The sequence below is a fragment of the Apostichopus japonicus genome, chromosome 4 (genome assembly GCF_037975245.1).
Source record: "Apostichopus japonicus isolate 1M-3 chromosome 4, ASM3797524v1, whole genome shotgun sequence".
Classification (NCBI taxonomy): Eukaryota; Metazoa; Echinodermata; class Holothuroidea; order Aspidochirotida; family Stichopodidae; genus Apostichopus; species Apostichopus japonicus.
Window position 1 is genome coordinate 12,440,485 of NC_092564.1, and position 21,477 is coordinate 12,461,961.

A 21,477-nucleotide genomic window follows, 5' to 3' on the forward strand; every position below is an offset into this window, starting at 1 on the left:
CCCCCACATCCCGAATGGTTACTTCCAGCAAACAGAATCGAAAATGTGAAATTAATTGACATCATTGATAAGTCTATTTGTTATAGAATTTTTTTTCCAATCAAGTGCACAACTAGAACAGATTGATTGTCAAGTGTACATGCCCCCATTTTACTGATCCACAAGTCAACAAGGAAGACGTATTATAAAGGTTTTTCAGACTACACTTACAGTAGCTGTATCCAGCTCAGCTTGAGATGTATTTGCCCAGTCTTACAAAAGACAGGAAGTCATAATTCTTTCTTTGTAAATAAGGAAATAAAGTTTACTTGAAAATCGCTGTTCAAATTATCTAGTCGGTATCATCTGCACATATCCACATTAAGTTTTACACTGTATTTAGAACATTACTAAACAGATCTATGTGCTATGCAGGTACAGTGGGAACTTGTACATGGAGGAAGGTCGCCTAAAAGTTTGACATTGACTCATCCAAGTCGCCCCAAGTGTACAGTGTATTTTAAGTAAGTACTGTTATCATTATGTAGCCATAATTGTTAGTAAATAGTTGGAATACTTTATAGTTTGTACATGCTGCGTAGACTGTAGCTCTGTGTTTTGTGTTTTAATGAAAGTTACTTTGATCCTCTGTAACCTAGCTGTCTGCAATCTACACACTTATGCACTTCCCATCTCCCTAACCTAACATGGTTTGAGGTACTACTGAGGTTAATGAATTTTGTTTCTCAATTACAACCAAACATTACTATACGTAGTACAAACACAGTTATATGTATAATAACATATATTCAGTTATAGGTGGAGCATCTTGTCTGCTTTTTACAGTATAATTTAGATATTCCGTAACCAAGAAATCGTTACCTGAAATGTATTCCAAACTTACAGTAAAGTGCTGTATAATGTTTGAGCTTTTATGATGTTTAAAATGAAAGACTTGTGTATGAACCTTGGCTTTTAAGGTGGCCTCTTAATAAATGCTAAAAAGTGTTTCTAAGTGTTTGTGTAACTATAAAGGACAAGTACAATATTGTGAAGAAAGGAGATGAATATTCATGAAGCTGTGATTTTCAGGCTTTTTCATGCTATTATATTGAGGACCAAGAAAACAAGATGTCTATAAATTTCACTTTCAGCAGTTCAGATGCTTTTCAGCTACGTGCATATTATGCCAGTCTCCTTTATGCTTGGTGTGAAAACTTATTTAGGCCTACAACTTTTTTTATTACCAAGTTAAAAGTTTGCTCTTCATGGAGTGGTAGAGTTTGAAGGCTAAGTATCACACAAATGACACAATAACAACAAAATAAGGCCATATTAGATTGCAGTGTTAAATTTGGTTAAAATTTTGGAAGACGATATGATTAGAATAGTGAGAATAAAATGTTAATAAAAAGTCTGATATCTTCATAATTTCTCTTTTCACTTTTGTGGTGTTGATCTTCCAGTCTGTACATTTGTACTTTTATAATATTAACCAAATAAATTTTGAGGGGATGCCTTTATCAAAAGTCAGTATCTTAATTGTACTTGGAATAGCTGCACTTATTTTCCTGATTCTCAAATCTCATGTGGTGAATATTTATAAAATGTAGAACTCTTTTCTCTCACTCTCTCTCTCTCCGTATTGCCAGCCAGTCTGTATGTCTCGTATATATATGCAAGCTGTAATTCATGGAGAAGCTTTTAGAGAAGTGGATCTAATAACCTCAGAATAAATCTTTCGGACTGAACGAGGCTCATTTTGGAGAAGGTGGCGGTTAGACCTTAAAATTTGTTAAATGGAACTACAATATTCCCCATAGATCTTAAAATGTCACATCTGCTTCACCCAGAATACCGTGAAAGTTATTGCATTCTGGAAGGCATTCACATCAAGGTAGCCACAGAAAAGATTTTTTTCTATGTCTAGGACGTTACCTTGGATAGAATTTGTGGGTTTTACACTGCACAAGGAGTTGAATGATTATACTTCTTTTGAGGAAATCCTTCTTTTACTTGAAGAAGAGTTTTCTTAATTATCAGCTTCTATCACTATAAGAGGTTTAAATGCTGACTCATCCCGGCTTCACGAGAAGAGGATAAATCCAGTCATCTCTACTTGATATTGTTCAGTAATAAAAGAAAGTAAATGGACACTATGTGACCTCTTGTGGAAACAGATTTGAAGTCAAGTCTATTAAGGAGCATGAAGATAAAAGTTCTCCTTATATTTATTGTTTTGATTCCTTGTTGAAGGCAGAAGAAAACTTCTGCCGATTTGAAGCTGATATAAGTTTGCTCTACCCACATTCTTGGACCCCAAATGTTGCTGTCATATTGCTTTACCCTTATCCCACTACCACTACCCCGCCCTCCCCCCTCCCCCACTTCCAACTTTCTGAGTAATACTGTAGGTGCTCTGAATTTGATCCTTTGTACTACCTAAGTGTACTGTATAAACTTTTGGCATTGTAAGTCATTGTCTAAAATGGGTGTATTGAAATTATTTAAACTAAAGTCAAACTGTTTGGAGGCTGGACATTGACTTAACAACATTGCCTGAAAGTTCTTTATTCCTACCAACCAATCACAGGCTGTAACCAGGCTGCTATGAAGGCTTTGGGTCATTTATCAATGTTTATCTGAGGTCTAATGAACCTCCCCATCTGTTATATACTGAACAACAGCATAGGTACAGTATTAACTATGCATAGAGACATATTAAGAAGGATTCACTTTACCCTATGTTCTCTGTTTCCCCTCACCTGTCTCCTGAATATATGCACTTTAATCTACTGAATCTAGCCTATATACCAATTAGTAACATTTTTTTTGCACTGCAGTTCCCCTAACAATGGGAGTGCATATATTTAGGAGATGTACAGAACTCAAACTTATCTTCATTCCACAAATAACCAAATTTATAAGCTTGGGGTATTAGTATATTTTCAAATCTTAAAGTTTGGGTACAGTTTAATAGCTGGTATCATAGCATAATGCGTTAAAGTTGTTATTAAAGTACCGTGTTCATAATGTCCTGTACCTTGTACAATAGCTATTTCCTGTTGCTAACAACAGCTTACAAATGCGAGCTATTTACTGTCGCTTGCACGACTTGAAGATGTGCAATCCATTTCCTGTGTCTTTAATACACACCTTGAAGATGCTTGCCATTTCCTGTGGCTTCAAAAGAGAAAGAATAGGTAGAAAGTATTATACTATTTCTTGTAGCAAACACAAATTTCAGAATGAATTTAAATAAAGCTTTATGCACGAAAATTAAATTATTTATAAGGCTTATGGAACTGTTCATCATCGTGGGTGGTTACTTGGTTCTCACTTGCAATAATAGCATCTATCTATAACAAAACAGAATTCCTAGTGAGCTGGAAGAAGTGGTTTATAATCTTTCAGAAACTGTATCCCAAAGTTCCCTATAAAAGCCACAGAGTACAAAATTATTAATTGTTTCGTAAATTGTGGAAAAGAGAAAGAGAGGCAGATAAAATCAACTATCATATTACTTGCAAACCGTTTTGTCATAATTTGATCACCATTTACAACTTTTAAACAATGCAGAGCATTGGCTCTGTCTATCTGATCTCACTCACTGTATAGTACTATATGTATGCACAATGAGTCAGCTTTCAAGCAAACACGTATTGTAGATTCAATGGGCCAATAACCTAAACATATAATTAAACTAAAAGTCAACATCCGATACTATAGGGTCTAAAGTCTGTTTGGGTTATCTTAAGATTTTTATCCATTACCAGTAAATACTGGTTTACCATTGAATGGTTTCTTTGTTAATTGTGAAAGACAACAAGTTTCTTTTCATTCCCGGAATATGTTAACCCCTGAATTAGATGGTAAAAGAGGGAAGATGCTGTGTGGTTTGGGTGAATATTTGTCCTCCACTGGTAATCAGATAATCTTCTCTGTGGTCACTCACAGACTAGAATAAGATAGACAGGGATCAGTTCAACTTGACCCTTTCAGCCACATTGAACTCAGTGGTGTAATGGCAAATTTAAAATTTACTATTGGAGGTGGTGGTTGTGGTCAATGAGATTGGAGAGGGTGGTGGCATCATTAGGTCATATCTTGGAGAGGATATGGTAAATGTGGTTTGGTTCATTATACCTGTAAGCCATCAAACATCATGAAGATGGCACAAAAATGTTGAACCATCTCTGTTGTTTTAACAGGATTGTAGAAGGAATCTAAGCAGCCAGAGACTGACAGTTCTTTTAAGATTGTTGAACAACAGTAATAGTTAAAGTGACTGTAAATCATATGAGGGAGTGTCTCCAAATCCAATATTAAAGGAGCATGTTTAGAATAAGTATCACTCCAAACTGATGCCTGCTTTACCGTCATATGTGATCCTAATGATACTCCAAACATGTACCAAACATATTTTGCGCAAAAAACGACTGGAATCTTACCAAATTTTGCAAACAGGATGAACTTTTCTGTCAGCAAAATGGCTGATTATCCAACGATAAGCCACGCCTACAAACGTTCTCTTTATAACATATGCAAATCATGCATAAAGGTCATGTCGGTTGCCTCAGTACCGCGCAATACCTGTGAAATTTCTGGAAAACTGACCATCCAATATACTGTACCAGTGTGCAAAAAATATATAGATATATCTACGTACACAGCACAGTGCATCAAAGTCCTATACAAACGTTGTAAAATCAGCGGCATATTGCATTGAATATCTGTTTAGTTAACAACACATACCAGCTATCCAATAAGTAAACCCTTTAAAATGTAAAATGAATCTTAATTGTACAAAATTGACAATATAAATAGAGAAATCATGACTAAACTCGTCATTAGTTGACGGAATATCCAATCTGAAAGTCGGCAATGAATGACTAAGTTATAACATGTTGTCAATCATGAATCGGGCGTGACAGAAAATACCCACATGGACACTGATTGGTCAATTTGAACAACACGATAAATTGCTATTTTGAAATGCGAAATATTTTGGAACATACATATAAAAAATATTGCCAATTTCATTTGCAAAGCTTCGATTTTCATCGTATGATCCTGCTCATGATGCTGAAAAAGTTCCTAGAAGAGGTTTTATCTAACATTTAGGTAATATCTAGGATACAGTAATTGTAATTGTTGCTGTTGTATTCACTTAACAATTTCACTACAATATGATAGCAATATTAAAAGTATAGTTGAAAGTCCAGAGGTTTTCAGAAGAAGAAGAAGGAGAAGAAGTCATTCACCATCAAAGACTACAACCCACCCATTGAAAGTTTGAAATGATCTGCCTTATCTACACTTTATTAACTTGTGACCTGTGTGCGTTGTGGCAATTCAAGATGACAGTGTAGGAGAAAGCAGTAAAATTATTCAAAGAATAACAGTTACCTATCTGCTGACTATGTTACCTAGGAAACCGGTGAAAGGTGAAAGTTTTCTTCTGGCACGAAAAGTAAACACCATTAATCAGAGCTCCATTTTAATTGTTGTTTACATTTAGATTGTCTTCCAATGCAAGTCATATAATATGTGACCATAATTAAATCTCCCTATAATGCCATGATGTGATGAAGGTGATAGCTGTTGAATGAACTGTGAATGTTTGGTATATGAAGTTTGTGTACAGGTTTTATAAACATACAGGGTGCAAGAATATTGGATGTTTGGATAATGTTACTTACATTAACGGCAAAGCTGTGTAATGTGAAGAATGAACATGTTAAAGAACATCCATCCACTCTACTTGGCAATGGAACTAGAAATAACTGACCTAGTTTTACCATGTAGCAAAATACAAATGGACCAAACTGTTGGAAATACTTTGCAGAGATGTGCAGGATTTGTGTTTGTTTTCTTAGTCAGTATTTAAATAACAACAAGCATCATCAGTCTCTAAATGAAATATGAATGCAAATTTTAAGTATCAACCAAAGCACTGTTATAGTATTAGACAAAACACTTCATCGTATTGTTGAATGCTTCTCCACAATGACTGAAAACAAAAGGATCAAAGATGCTAATTGATTAGCCAGTTTGCATTCAGTGAAGGTGATGATAAGTTTGTTTACTTACCCTCCCTCAGAATTCCTTCCTTGTAAGTTGTTAAAATATATTTGTTCTCCACACCTTGAACAGACCTGATATGTACATATTGAAGATTGTACCTGAACAAATTTGAATTTTTCTTTTGTTTTAGGAGTCCAAAAACATTGAGATTGCTTTGATCTTGACAATGTTTGAGAGCTGCAAATATAAATTTAACTTTAGTACTGAATGTAAATATTTGCTGGTTAATCCAAGGGACAACCCCAAACAGTAGTGATAATTATGTTGATTTTTTTGTTTTGCCTGTGTGACTGAGTAAATCACTGTAGTTCTGCCCAGACGTTCAACATAGAATTTTGTTGGAGTGCGATGTGATTTCGTACGTTCCGTCTTTTCTGAAGATTTACCCTTTAAAGTCTTTCAGGAAAGCTTTCATTTTAGTCCTTCATCGTTAATGCTGTAAATGAAGATATTTCTCCATCCTCCGCTAATCAACATCACTGTTCCGATACAAGATGAGGGAAATCAAACGGAAGAAGGAAAGAAAGAAAGTGCAGCAAAGTATCGCATTTTCTGGTGTGTGACTTGGTGATAGATGAAACTTGGACACAAATATTTACAGTATGACAAAAGTCATTGTTCATAAATGTGTTTGCTAGCTTAAGACTCCCTGGGGTTCCACAAAAGACAATGTCTGAATGCAGAGAGATATAGAGGGAGAGAGAGAAGGTAATTTCACATCAATGATAAATGACATAGATTAGTACAGCTTATAATGTTAATTCTTCCAGTCAGTCAGTCTTGCATTTAGCTTCTAACTACAAACAGATATAATATTTGGTGGAGTCTAGAGATTATGAGCTAGTTACTCACCTGTCTCCACCAACTTATTATGATTTTGTGCCTGCTATAATATTTGTATAGTTAAGTAAGTATACACATGTGCGGTAAATTTTAAGCAATATTAAGTACGGAAATCAGGTATATATAAAGTGGAATTTGGCCCACAGGGACATACTCTGGGTATGTATTTGTAGCTAATGTTTTGTGATAGATTGCAATGTTTTTGTAATTGGAGGGGGAAAAGCTCCTCTGTGCATTAGCCCAGCTGTTTTCAAGTGGTTCTGCTACTCATGCCACAGTGGAAGTACATGTCTGTACAAGTCCTGACTGTGAGTGAATTTGAATGTGTTGCTATAATTATTTGAGCTTGTAACAACAATTTGTGCAGTGTAGCACAAGAATAAGGAAGTTGATCTATCTACATTTCATGATTACATTTCAAGATATAAGTTTCATGGAATATTGGTTAAAAAAGGTTTTTTGCCACTCAAGGGGAATTCTAAACTGTAGAATTACAGGAAGTCCTTTTACTAACTGCTACCTCCTATCTCTCCACCTTTGACCTCTACCTCCAGCACTAACTCTTCCTGCTAGTGACAAATTGGCTATATATAACAAAGAGATGTCATAAATTTACCATCAGTTTTGAGTTCAGACTTATCTTAAGTACTGCAGCATATTGTGGATATTTGTAGCAATGACCTATGACCTTAGTTGTTGCTGTACTATTTTACTGTTCTGAGACCTTATTCTAATTCTATGTTATTTTCACTGGTGCATAAATATCTGTCAGTATTTCTTGTTTAATCCTTGTCTCCTCCTCGTTGAGGTTTTTCCCTCTTGGATTCTTCCTCTCTCTCTTTTAGGAGGCATTAACTGTTTGAATCATCTCAGCCATTATAAGTGTAATAATATGAAGCCAGTGTTGTCATGATGTTTAACTGTCCGTTTAATGATCTGTAATGGTATGCAGAGACATTCAAGCAATGCTGTAAAATGGTCTTTACTCAATAGATTAAAAAACATCAATTAAAACTTCATTTTGTTCAAAGGAATGATCTCTTCCCTGGTCTTGTGAGGTTTCCTTTGTAACCAGGAAATACACATTCTTTAACCAAGAAGTTAAACAAGCATATAAGAGCTTTAATATACCCTCTGTAGAAAGTGTATGTCATAAACATGTGTACAGCAGACAGCATTGAAGTTAGTGTTTACACGGGTCCAAAAATCGGGAACCGGGTACCCGAGAGCCGTTACCCGTCGGGTATCCGGGTACCCGAAAAAAATTGTTTACCCTCGAGTATCACGATTTTCAAGAAATGACAAATTGGATGCTATTATAAATGAATCATATTCTCTACTGACAATGTTTTCATATTCAAAAACGTAGGTGTAAGATAAGGTATCAAACCTTCCTCAATAATTTCTATTTGCTATTGTTTCTTTCATTAACTTGTTAATAACTTCATATAATTAACATTACTACTAACATCGCACTGCCGTCGCTGCTTATGCTTGCTCTCCACGTATATTGATCACACCATATAAAATATCCAATTTTAGGCTCGTAAACAGTTGTTACTACTACTATCTATTATGCAGGCCCAGGGTTCGCATTAGCCGCGAGATTTCGCGATTCGCACAATTTCATCGCATTTGTAATGAACGATTAGTAAACAGCCACTTGCGATTATTACTTTTTTGTTATCCCGTCTATAATCCGTAAACATCTCGTAAAATTCCTTGTCAGCCTTTCCTTCCATGAAACAAATGATTGAATAAATAATAATTTCTTCCATATGGTAGCCTAACACCACACTAAGTCAATGAGAAATCTAGCTACCCGGCCTAACCATGTTTATTTGCTGAAATTGTGACGCATATATAAGATATCCATGGATATTTTCATAATTGTTGTTACGTTCGACCACATGGTTGCCTAACACCACACTAAGTCAATGAGGGAAATCTAGCCTATACCGCTGAAATATTGACGCAGTTATAAGATATCTATGGAATAATTTCGTTATTGCTGTTATCTTCGACACATGGTAGCCTAACACCACACTAAGTCAATGGGAAATCTGCCTAACCATCGGTTTGCAAAAAAAAATCCCACTTTGCGTAGGATTCGGGTAATAATTTAAGAACCGGGTAGTATGGCGTCGGGCGGGTACCTTCGTTATTGCTGTTATCTTCGACCACATGGTAGCCTAATAACACACTAAGTCAATGGGAAATCTGCCTAACCGTCGATTTGCCAATTTTTTTAAATTTTTTTTAATCACACTACTTAGGATTCGGGTAATAAATTAGGAACCGGGTAGTATCGCGTCGGGCGGGTACCCGGATACCCGGATAACCCGTGCAAACACTAATTGAAGTACTATCTTATTGCACTGTAGGCCTATACTGTACAGAACGGCTGATTACATACATCATATTGCACTGTAGGCCTATACTGTACAGAACAGCTGATTATATACACAGTTATTGAAAATAGGGAAATAACAAGTGGATACTTAAATGACTGACAGGGAGAGAGTAACATTTATTAATTGGTTAATATGTAGAATTTAGTCAAAACAGCTGTCTTGACTTGGTCGACTTGGTCCTGCGTAATGTTTCTCAAAATAAGATTGCACTTATTTAATCAAACCAGGATACATGCCCCCCTCCCCCACCCCACCCCACCCATCCCTCCATCCTCCTTGCTAAGAATATTCAGAAAAGCTTTATGAGCAAGTACTGTACCCCATTGGTTCCATTCGGCTTTCAATATGTTGTCATCCAGATGCTTTTCATAGAAGTATTAATAACACATGTTAGAAGCAAATTGGAACATTTGAAGAGCTTTATTGTGAAACAAACTTTACTAAATATCTCATATTTTGCATTCTCAAAGCAAGCTTTTGAATTTGTGCATTGCTTCTAGCAATATTATGTAATTTTCAATTTCAAGCCTTTATTAATACCACAGGGCTTTACATATGCTTGTCATAGTTAATAAATGTTAGACTGGATTTGAAGTCATGAGAGGAAATCAAAGTATGCCAGGATTTATTTTCTGTCCATAGGGTGGGTGAGCAGACCTCCCATAGGCTGGATATGTATGCTTTGCCTTCCCATCAAATTAAATGTTTGCAGTGGTTGGTGAAACATGATGTGTAGCCTGCTTAGGTTTTCCCCCCATGCGAAGTATAGGGTTCTGTAACATGATTCTATGCTGGAGGTCATCACCATTGATGTACAGTACTGTATATGGGGCTCAGACTGTGTGATGTGCCCGGCTTTATTTTAGGTCAGGACCAAAATCATGCTTGTGTCCCAATTTAAATAGGTTATGAAAATAACATCAGTCCCTCCTCCCTGGAGATATATTTCACATTGAACTATGCATTTGGTAAAGGTCTATATATTTTAAAGATTTTAAATATGGTTTGGTTGAAAGAGGTTTAGATTAACGCTAGGCCAGCTCGGATTGAATACATGTTTTAAATTTTAGAAAGAATGTGAAAATGACCGACAAGTGACATCAGGGTAGAATATTTTAAAAAAAACTGGTCGCCTCTTACTACCAAATATCAAGTTTCATCCAGAGGTGCGTAGATATGCAAACAAGATAAGGCTAAGCACCCTCTGCTCAAAAAGTGTTTTACTTTCAGGTTTAGCATGGTTGTAATTGTAAAACAACAGACCGTCTCACACTCTTGTGATGTAGTGACACCTACCTGCACAGCTAATTACAAAATATTTGTTTGCAAGTTTGTGTATTTGAGGAGAGAAAATTGCATATAAATTGCATCAATTAATTTACAGATTGAAGAAGACTAAATATGGGGCAAAGGAAAAGGAGAAATGAAAAAAGAAAATTAAAACATGATCATTTTTACATGACATTTAAAACAAGCACATATTGTAACCAAGTTCCAATTTCAACTTTCCCATTATGGCTGACATATTATCATGAATTTGGCAAAGAAAGATCCAAAAATTATATGAGACTTACCTGGAAGTTGAAATTGGATTAGGATTTTATCTATGCACCACATGCACCACACAGGGAGAGGGATGACAGGAGGGGTACACGTTTTCAGTCCGACACGTTTTCAGTCCGAAAATAAAATACACGTTTTCAGTCCGAAAAAAACAGTTTTCAGTCCGACACGTTTTCAGTCCGAAAGAAAAATACAAGTTTTCAGTTCGAAAATAAACTACACGTTTTCAGTCCGACACGTTTTCAGTCCGAAAATGAAATACACGTTTTCAGTCCGAAAATAAAATACACGTTCTCAGTCGGAGCTTCAGTATACACTGTTCATTAATATACCGTTGTTACAACCGTGTGTCGTGATCACTAGCCGAAATGTTCCGAACTCCAGCCTTGCATTCCAGGGTTGTTTATTGGTGATATGATGACATTAAAACCGCTTTCATTCCCCGACTGAAAACGTGTATTTAATTTTCGGACTGAAAACGTGTATTTAATTTTCGGACTGAAAACGTGTATTTCATTTTCGGACTGAAAACGTGTATTTCATTTTCGGACTGAAAACGTGTATTTCATTTTCGGACTGAAAACTTGTCGGACTGAAAACTTGTCGGACTGAAAACTTGTCGGACTGAAGGGGGCACCCCGACAGGAGATATGTCTGAATGACCAACCAATATCAGTGTTTGATCAGACCTCACAGAGAGCAGATGTCAAGGCTCTTCTCTCTGCTGTGCATGTAGTGGATTACAAAAATACTAGTCAACAATTAGAAGCAAGTGTACTGTAATATCTATTAATTAATCATTTACAGAGGTACAAAGTGATGATTATCATCAGTGAATATGAAACTGGTCGGCCGATTACCGCTCTCTTATGTAATAACCTTTGTTGTTCATTTCTGGTACTGAATATTGGAAGCAGAACTCTCGTAATGACAATGTACAGGTCTCAGATTGAACCATCTGAGATGCATTTCTTCGTCTTGTCCACAAATAATGTGTACTTGATTGGAAGATGACCTTTGCCCCAGATAATCTGCTTGCTGGCAGTTTGTAGGTATACATGTCATTTTGATGCAGATATGTATATAAACTTATCCATGGTATGGACTATGGCCTGCTTCAAGTTATTTATGATCATCTAGATTTTGGTTTTGAGGTACCGGCATGTTTTGATGTATTGTGATTTGTGAAACCAATATGAATCTCTTTCTGGCACAGAGCAATTTGAGCAAAAGCTTGTTTTTCCCCGTATTTTTTTTCGTCTGGAGGTTGTTTGCAAAGTTACCCTCAATGTGCACAACAGCTTGGATATAATGAATATGTGATGAAAGACATTTTTGAAGTAAACTAAATATTTAAGAGATTAAATTATTACATTTTGATAAATTGGACAAACAAATTTGTAAACTGAAATTGATGGCTGTATTAGCTTATTTTGGAGTCTGTCACTCAACATGTCATGATGTCATTATGTGCAAGCAGTTACATTTTGTTAGAAACAAAATAAACCAGGAATTAAGCAGAACATTAAAACTTTCAAGCATTTGTATAGTACATTGATCTTATCTTGTTCAACCCTTTCTCCATATATTTATTTGACATCCCAGCTTACCTGTTTCTGCACAGCCTTAGCACTCTCGCTCTGCGGTGACTACAGTGAAATGGTGAGGTGCTAAGGTTGTGAGAAGACAGGTAACCTTATCACTGGTAAAAATTCAGACCTGTTTAGGGGTTTCAATGTCAAACATCAGATTTGGTTCTAGCTGTTTGTGGCATGTACGGTATATTTCTTCATTGTTTGTAACTCTATTTCAAGGGTTCATGAGGATGGGTTGTTTTATGGCTTTTATGTCTGCTTTAACTTGAATTTACATCAATTCCTTTAATAACCTGTAAATTTAATCTCATCTTGGTGTTTGTAAGAGACTAAAAATTAAAGGATTTTGCATCTTAAGTCTAACATCCTATCCATGCAATTTCTGCACACTGAATCAACAGAAATAGCTTTCATTGCTTACAGTTTGTTAAAGTGCTACAGTAGTTCTAAAGTTAGCTAAAGCACATGACCTTGGTAGCTGTACAGGCGATTAGCCCCATACAAGTCCTCAATAAAACACATTTCATGTATGACGACTACTAAAAGTGTCCGGTAGTCATTTTGATGTTATTTCTGACTGCCCCAATTATTGTCAGGCGTGGAATACCTAGGGTCAAATTAAAACTACTTAATAATTAAAAATTCAATGTGGAAAGGTTGATGGGGTGGCGCATATTTCTTTTTTCATTTCTCTTCTTCATTTTTTGTCACTTTGGCCTAATTTTGCTGATAAAAATAAAGTCATTTTAAGACACAGTAGCATGCTTTCAGCATCCAAACTTAACTGTGCACCAGTTTGTATCTGTTAAATACTGTACCTACTTAATTATGGTAGTACTGGTGAGGTATTTTGAGGTTATGGCTGCTGTGATTCTGGAGTGTGAGATAATTTCTCCTTTCCTCTCACCCACAGAGAACACCAGAGGTCTCCTTGACTCAAGACTTGTTTTTCCAGGCAAAGGTTTTGAAGGCAAACTTTTATTTGTGGTGTACACATGTGCTTTAAATTGTTTTAATCTTCTGGAACCAGGTTGTTAGAGGACATTTGTGGCCTGTCTCTGGTTAGGATCATCAGTGGAACTAAACTATCCAGGTTAGTAAAGTAGAATGTACCATTAATTTGTTTCCATATTTTTTATCCTGACCCTGCGACAGTGATAAAACAGGAATATGTGAGGTTTGATACAGACTTTTGTACTTCTGCATTGGATGAAGCCATAAAGCACAGCAGTCAACATAATTATGAATTAGTTATGGATATGTGTGGCACAGTACTTGTGTAAAAGTCAATTGGCACATGGCCAGGTGGGAAATGTCCCCGGGAGAGTATACGAAGGGAGAAGTGACATTTCCATTAGATTCTTGTGTGTATGGAAATGAGTTCTGAGAATGTAGGTTGGCCGGTTGGATATGAAAACTTCCTAATGTAAAATTTATGCAGGTTGAATCTATCTTTCCTAATGGACTGTCAAATGTCTGTTTTTACTCCTTTCCTAAGATTTTATATTTGAATATTTAAGTATAGTACTGTACGGATGCTCTCAGACTGCCTGTTCGGAGAAAAGATGGAGGTAAGAAAGTAAGTATGTGTTAGTTTTGATCAGTCAGATTGGAGTTGAAGGATAGTTCTATATATTTGTTGAACTAAAGTTAAAAGGCAGTCTTGATGTTTTTAAATCAGTCGGATAGAAGCCTATGAGCTCTATTGCTTAGATGAGTGAATGGCAAAAACAGCAATTATAACTGACATGAATAATTGTTGTGGAATACCAATTAATGAAGTCAGAAAAGAAAGACTTGCACCCTGGCTTCTTTTAAGTTAAAGAGGAAGGGGGGGGGGGGAGTGACATGCACCCTGGCTTCTGTAAATGCTCAAGAGGAAGGGGGGAAGTTGGCAGGAGGTGGTTCTGTTTCAAAGACAGTAATTCTTTTAGTCAGCAGAATTAGGGACACCCTGTCCTGTATATATGTTACTAAATAGTCTTAAAAAAAAAGTTGAAGGTTTACAGTCTTGTATGAGGCTAATGCCTCCTCACACGACTTTACAACTTAACCCCTGGTCATTGGTAACTTGTCACACCCACACACCAAAGTGTGCACAATTCAATCAATCTCTCCTGGGGCACCACAGTGCACCACAACCACGTTTCCCCCCGGGGGACTTCCCATAGGGTGCAGCCACAAACCGGCACACGCAACTATATTTACAAGTTACCTTGCAGGTCCCCATTTATACACCTGGGTGAAGAGAGGCAATGGAGATAAAGCGCCTTGCCCAAGGACACAACGCAATGATCTGGCCAGGGCTCGAACCTGTAATCCTTAGATCACAAGTCCACTGCCTTAACCACTTGACCACAACGCCCTCCTAAATAGTCTACCTTCTGTAATCCGTGCAGCTGGGTAGTTGTACAAAGATATTCCATACATGTCTGTACAGTAAGCACTGGAAAACCATGTTCCTTTAATTTCCAGAGCATGAACCTTCTATAAATCTTGCTGTAGCCTCATAAACCTTGCATTTTCCAAACTAAGATTGCATCTGCTCAGTGATATCCTAATGTTAGCATTAGCAGAGACATGATTAAAATTCCATACATGTGTGAGTTGGTAAGGACAATGTATGGACATAATAACCATATGCTCCATGCACATGCAAAATTTATGCACTGTGCTTGTATGATCATCACTTTTTAAATTCACATGAGCGAAAAGATGAGATAAATTTGCATATTTGACTATATACAAATGACCTGTTTGTATTATAAGAATATTCACCAGTACTAAAATACAGCTATCAACATAGAGCTCTTTGTTTCGCTATACTACCAGTTCCAGTAAGGTGCTTCAACTCAGTCAGGGCATATTTGTGTACATTCCCTCTTGTCAAGAATAAACTAAATCCATCATGTCAGTGGTGTTTAATGCTTGCTATAGTCTAGCCACATGTCTGTCTTTCAAGCCTTACCTGCAATGATAGCATACAAGTTAATCCTTTGATACTCTGCCTGAGCAGCTGTTTGGGATATCAGTTGTACTTTGAAAAGGTGAGGTCATATGAGCTTAGGACCTCCATGCCAAACATCATCTGAAGGGGGACATCTTGTAAATTTCATGTATAGTTTTGATCAGAAATGTACACGAGCCCTTTACATCTTAATATATTTTGACGGAAAAAAAAGGGAAACTCTCCCTAGTTTTGAGCTTTTATATGTAATGCATATGTAGATTCAACCATGTGTGGGCATGCTATGATTTATATTGTGGAAGTTTTGGCTCCCTTTCAACCTGAAAATTTGATTGTCCTCGATTAGTTCCTCCCCCCCCACATGTGATATCCCATTGTTCAATGCAAGGTTCATGTTGTTTAATTCAGTTATTGTGAAAGAGCTCTGACAAGTTGTCAACAGAATGTGATCTCAAGTAAAAAATTGATCCCTAGTAAATCAGTCGCACATTAAGAAAAATAAGAGTATCAATTGTAATACTAAGGGGTAAAATATGTACTACTCGTTGTAAGTCGTAATTCATGTTTTGAATTAGTCATGTAGTACCCCGAGGCCTGCACAATGCACACTGTGTGTCTGATGATGGAACTACTCTACTACCCACACAATCATCTATTCCATACCAGTGTATAGTTTATATAGCACATGCTATAGGCTATGAGTATGGGCCAACCTGCTTTGTGAAATGGCAAATTACAATTGTACAACAACTCTGAGTATCATAGACAGTAAAGGGAAAATCTGAATTTAAGTAATATTTATACTTGTAGACTTTTGAACTTGACTCTCAAGCTAGATTATACATTATTAAATATCATCGATCACCAATGGTGCGTGCATGTTAAGGTTTATAAGCCTAAGGGCCTGCATTGATAAGACTACATGTCTGGAAATTTTAAACTTGAAATGTATTTTGTGGTTGAAAAGCAAATATTTCAGTTATGATAATGTAGGGGGGTAGAATGAACCATTATATATTGTTATGGTTGGCATTACTTTGTTGATGTTTGACTGGGTTCACTGCTATCAGATGGATTAGCTTGCATGGCCACATTTTAATTCTGGAAATTGGTAGCATGGTAACTTTAGATCTTGTGCTTCTTGGAATGGTCCCCGAGCTGGAATCCATGTTGAAAACTTCTTGGAAATTGCTAAACTGGTTGTTCAGCTCAGATTCCTCTTTCTTGTAACAAATACTGCAATAGGTTGCTAGGGATCTTGTAGCAGGAACTTAATTTGGTGTACAGGGCAGATTTTTAGTGGCAGTTCAACCATAATCCGCCTTGGTCAAGTGGATCCACACTGACCTACAGTGCCAGCCTGGGGATTCCTACATTAAGCATAACTTCATTAGATTATAAACTGAAAATATCATTCTTCATTTAGTGATTACAGTATTTGTCACAGCTGTTACTGTAGGAGGATGGCGAGGTTTATGCCTAAAGGTAGCATAGGACCATTAAAAGCCCCATTGACTTACATACTAATTCACAAAAGTAATTTGACCTCCTACAGGTAAGTCTAGCTCTATAGCAGTTCTCACTAGCTAAACGCTACCCATCACTGGATAGCTGACAAGTTGGCCTTTCCTGGCACCATCAACATTCCATATCATGACCATGTAGATTTTTTCTCTCTCAGAGCCTGAAGTTTTCATCACTTGTAAACAAGCCTCTTCACTCAGTAGTAAACAAATTTCTTACCCTGCTCCTGGGAGGCCTAAAGGGGTCGAACATTGCCTCCATTGACCCAATTTTTATACCACATGTACTTCCTTTTATGCTCTTGAACATGCAAGCCATAAAAAACCAGATCCTGATTGATAACATATCAAAACGATGTTCTCCTACTGCATTTTGGCACTTTTTCCTGAGCTACTGTAGGAGAACATCTGGGTGGATGGATATAGACTCTAATAGGAGTATGCCACCTGAAAGTTGAGACAAAGTTTGCTCTTAAAGAGATCTTCTGCTGGGTGGGCACTTGTGATACAACATGATGTAATAACATCACACGTACCTTCCTATATACTGTAGTATCAGACAAAAGCTGATTAGAAGGAGACGATGGAAAGCCTTCATTCCTAGAAAGACCCGTAAAATTTATATTCTAGAAGGCACCCTCGAATCGAAGGGTTCATTTCACATGCACTTTACATTGTGCGATATCAAACAGGTTTATATTATATATTTTTATGTTTTATTTTCTAGGAAATACACCTACATATTACACTTTAATTGTTCATTGTTCAAAAACTGAGTAATAATATCTAACATTTATGTTGTTACTCATTTTGCAACATGCGGAAAACTACCACTTGAACTTGTTCAAGAGGATTATGTTTATGATCGTCTGATACTGACATCATTGTGTCATTCTTTGCCATCATAAATTTTGAAATTGCGTCAGAAACACCATTCTCGTTTCACAGAAAAGTTATCAAGTTGGAGAGCATATTATGCAGGTATATATACTACTTCTACTAACTGCACATGGTACATGTCCCAGCTTGAAACACTGAACAGGCTTTGCTAATTATGAACATTGAACAACTCTAATTATGTGGAAGATTGAGTGAGCGTATCATACCCACAGATGCCTGGAGCTTCACTTTTACTGCATTAGACACATACTGTACTGTATATTAAACTTAAGTGGTTACTAGATAGATAGATAGATAGATGTATCCTTTGGTATGGAATGAACATGTCTGGTTGACTTGTCTCTGTGTGAAGGATTGGAATGTCAGGTCTACACAACAACACAAAAGAATAACCTGGCTAGTAACTAGGAGAAGCCATGCAGAAGTGGTGGTTGGAATTTGGGGTACTTTTAAAGGTCCATATTGCATTTATCTGGAAGTTTTTAACATTCCATTGTCATTTAAATATCAGCAACTAGGGATTGATGAAAGAGAGCTTACTGTGATAGAATGTTTACTCGGCAAACCCTAGAAGTAAGGAGTAATTAACCGTTTTGTAAATTATGACCAAAATTGGCCCAAACAAAATTTTGTGCCTGAACACCACACCTTTCGTATTCATATTTTAAATCGACCAACAAAATCATCTTTATTACGTGACGTTGAACAAGAAACTCCCGTTTCGCTAATTTTGTACTGTAATTGACCAAAATTGGCCCAAACTAAAATTTTTCGCATGAACACCACACCACACCTTTCATATTCATATTTAAAATCAACCAATAAAATCATCTTTATTACGTGACGTTGAACAAGAAACGCCTGTTTCGCTAATTTTGTACTGTATACTTTGATGTACTAGGTCTCTATACAACTAGATGTAGCTGAGCCATGCGTTACAGTTCAAGATCATAAATCTATTGATCACACACTGTCCCTCCCTCTCTACAATCTGATCGAAATTGCACGATGCGCAGTCAAGTTTGTTCATATTCCTGGAAAAGTTGGCAAGAAATGTGCCGGAGAACCGTATGACAAAAAACCTCCCAAAGATTGACAGCAAAATTATGAACACAAAGAGTCTACTGTAGAAAGTGAATGCTTCCAGCATTGAGTTTGTAACTATTGTACCTGCAGTGCTGCTATATGTACAAAATGAATAACTAGTGGTAAATACACATGTGGAACTGAATATATATAAGTTCTCTTGTAAAATGATCCCAGGTCTGTGTGATCCCTGAGCATTCAGACATTATTTTTTCTTTACCCTGAGCGGTGGATTCGATCTCTCCCCTGACGAGGGTTGAAGAATTTGTTAATTACTAGAATCAGTTCAATGTCAGGGTCATACTGACAGTAGGAAGCTATGAAATATTCTCTCAAATTTTGTTCTGAAACAGACTAAAATCATGTACACATGTACCTGATCAGTGGAACGAGAAGGATTTTAACGGTCTGCAAAATTGACAGCTATGCAACCCAGTGCTGCAGTAATTTAATGTTTAACAAGGTCCTCCTCTTTCCAAAGCAGTTATTTCTACCCTGGATGGATACAATTATTTATCTAACCAAATCCTTGCAAAACCTGTCATCAGAAGAGTTCAAAAGTCATATTATCCTTACTACAAATTTGCTTGTTAAACAAATCAGAATAGCAAGTTAAAGCAAATATATAGATTTTTTGTGTTGTATTGTTTGGGGTCAGTCACTTTGCACAAAGCCCTATTGTTACCGAAACAGATAAAGAAGGTGTAGTACAATTCCATTGAAGTGTTAAGTATATTAGATAAGTAAGGTCAATACTGGTCAGTAATACTATACAAGCTGAATTTAAATATTTAGTATTCCTGTGTGAACTAACCATACACATTTACTGCGCGCCTCGCTTTCCTGTCTCCTCACAACCTTAGCACCTCGTTCTACCATGCTTAGAATGCACTAGTAGCCTTTTAACACTGTGCGCCCTGTATAACCGGCCCCTCCGGTCACTGCCCTTCTCATTCCAATATCAAATTGCAATTGTTCCAGACAGATACAATACTTGAATTTTCATAAAAACTGCTTTATTTTTCTCTCTCCTTAATCACCATAGTAATTTTAATGATAACTTATGACCATAATCTTGATTAAGATTTACAAAGTAATCTATACTCTAAGTCCTTTAAAGTGTCTTTTTCCATCCAAGCATCCAGCGTCCTAAGATGTATTCTTTTTTTCCATCAAGGCGCCTATGCCATTTTCATTGTATTTTCATTTTCATTATATTTCATTGTCTTTGTCAAATATCATTATGTCCGTAACAATACATCGCTGTCAGTTTTATATGCAATGAATCCAATTCCTACTCATCAAGTAACCTGTGGTGTTTAGTTAGCTAAGTCTCCTAAGTTTGAGATACGGTTGCAATGAGATTATTTAATTTAATAGCAATATCTGTTGAAAGAAATTGTGACACTATACAGTATATGTTAAATTAAGACACATGTATATACCTGTACATCATGTATGTGACATGTCCTGTTTTAACTTGTGACTTGAACTTATTGCAGGCATTGTTCTTCACAAATGGTGTGAATCCAGCTCGAATAATGACTTTCGTTTTTCAGCCAATTCAGCAAGCTTTGTTATTGCTACATGGCCATGGTTAATAAACATTCATGAGCTTTAACCGAGATAATGAACCAAAAACTTTTCTCCCAAATAATGGAAAATTTAAAAGTGACCTTGGTTTAAAACGAAATTGAAACTAATATGTACCCAAATATTTTAATGCCGCTGTGTGTTTAGTGGAGACACTTACAGTAAGTACTATTCTCTCCATGATCGTGAAGCTCTAAAACAGCTCACTTGATATCCATCGTATAAATTTAGAAGCAGCATTCCTTGAACGATGTCGTACGATAAACGTATTCACGTATAAAGATGTGACACGTACGTTTACAGCACATATGTTCTGTTTTAACTTGTTATTGGTACTTACAGTATTTCCTTGTTTCATTATTAAAGTTGTTTTACATACTGTTTTATTTATTCAGAGTCCTTGTAATAATATTAATAACTAATTCGAGCAGCAATTTAGTTTATTCTGGAGCTATTTATAGTCCTTGTTTAATATTACAGCTTGCCAAGCATGTACAGTAGAAGTACTATATCTGGGAATATTCTGATGGCTTTACCTATCGTACATTAGTACTGAAACTGTAGTATGTGTGTACAGAAAATTTGATGATTTATATACGAAACAAATGAATCAAGCAACTTTTTACAACCATATTACGGACCTGCACTAAAGTTAGACCAGCTGAGAGCAAGATTATACAGAACAAAATAAAGCATGCCCAAGAAATTAAAAAATGTATTTTGTCAGGTACTTTATTGAGACTGCGGGATGCAATCCTGAGTATAAGAGTGTTGACACTATGGGGTTGATCATCCCCTGCAGTATCAGATCCATCTTACGTTTTCAACGATGGGAATCGGGCTATAGTTTGCATATAGATTTGCCACAGGGATCTTTCAGTTTGTGGGACATTTTGAACTGTTTTAAACCCTACATCTAGGTATAT

At 36.4% G+C, this 21,477-nt stretch overlaps 1 protein-coding gene across 10 annotated transcripts in view; it reads left to right on the forward strand.

The window, feature by feature from the left end:
• Positions 1-21,477, forward strand: part of LOC139966478 (uncharacterized) — a 94,392-nt gene that overhangs the window by 8,159 nt on the left and 64,756 nt on the right. For 8 of the 10 annotated variants that reach the window (XR_011792683.1, XR_011792682.1, XM_071969518.1 and 5 more), the window contains exon 2: positions 13,395-13,574. The exons of 1 other annotated variant lie outside the window; for it this stretch is intronic. The gene's annotated coding sequence lies outside the window, so the exon portion shown is untranslated. Of the gene's footprint in view, positions 1-371; positions 504-13,394; positions 13,575-21,477 lie in introns of those variants that run through there. One more of the 10 variants, XM_071969511.1, reaches the window with a different exon arrangement.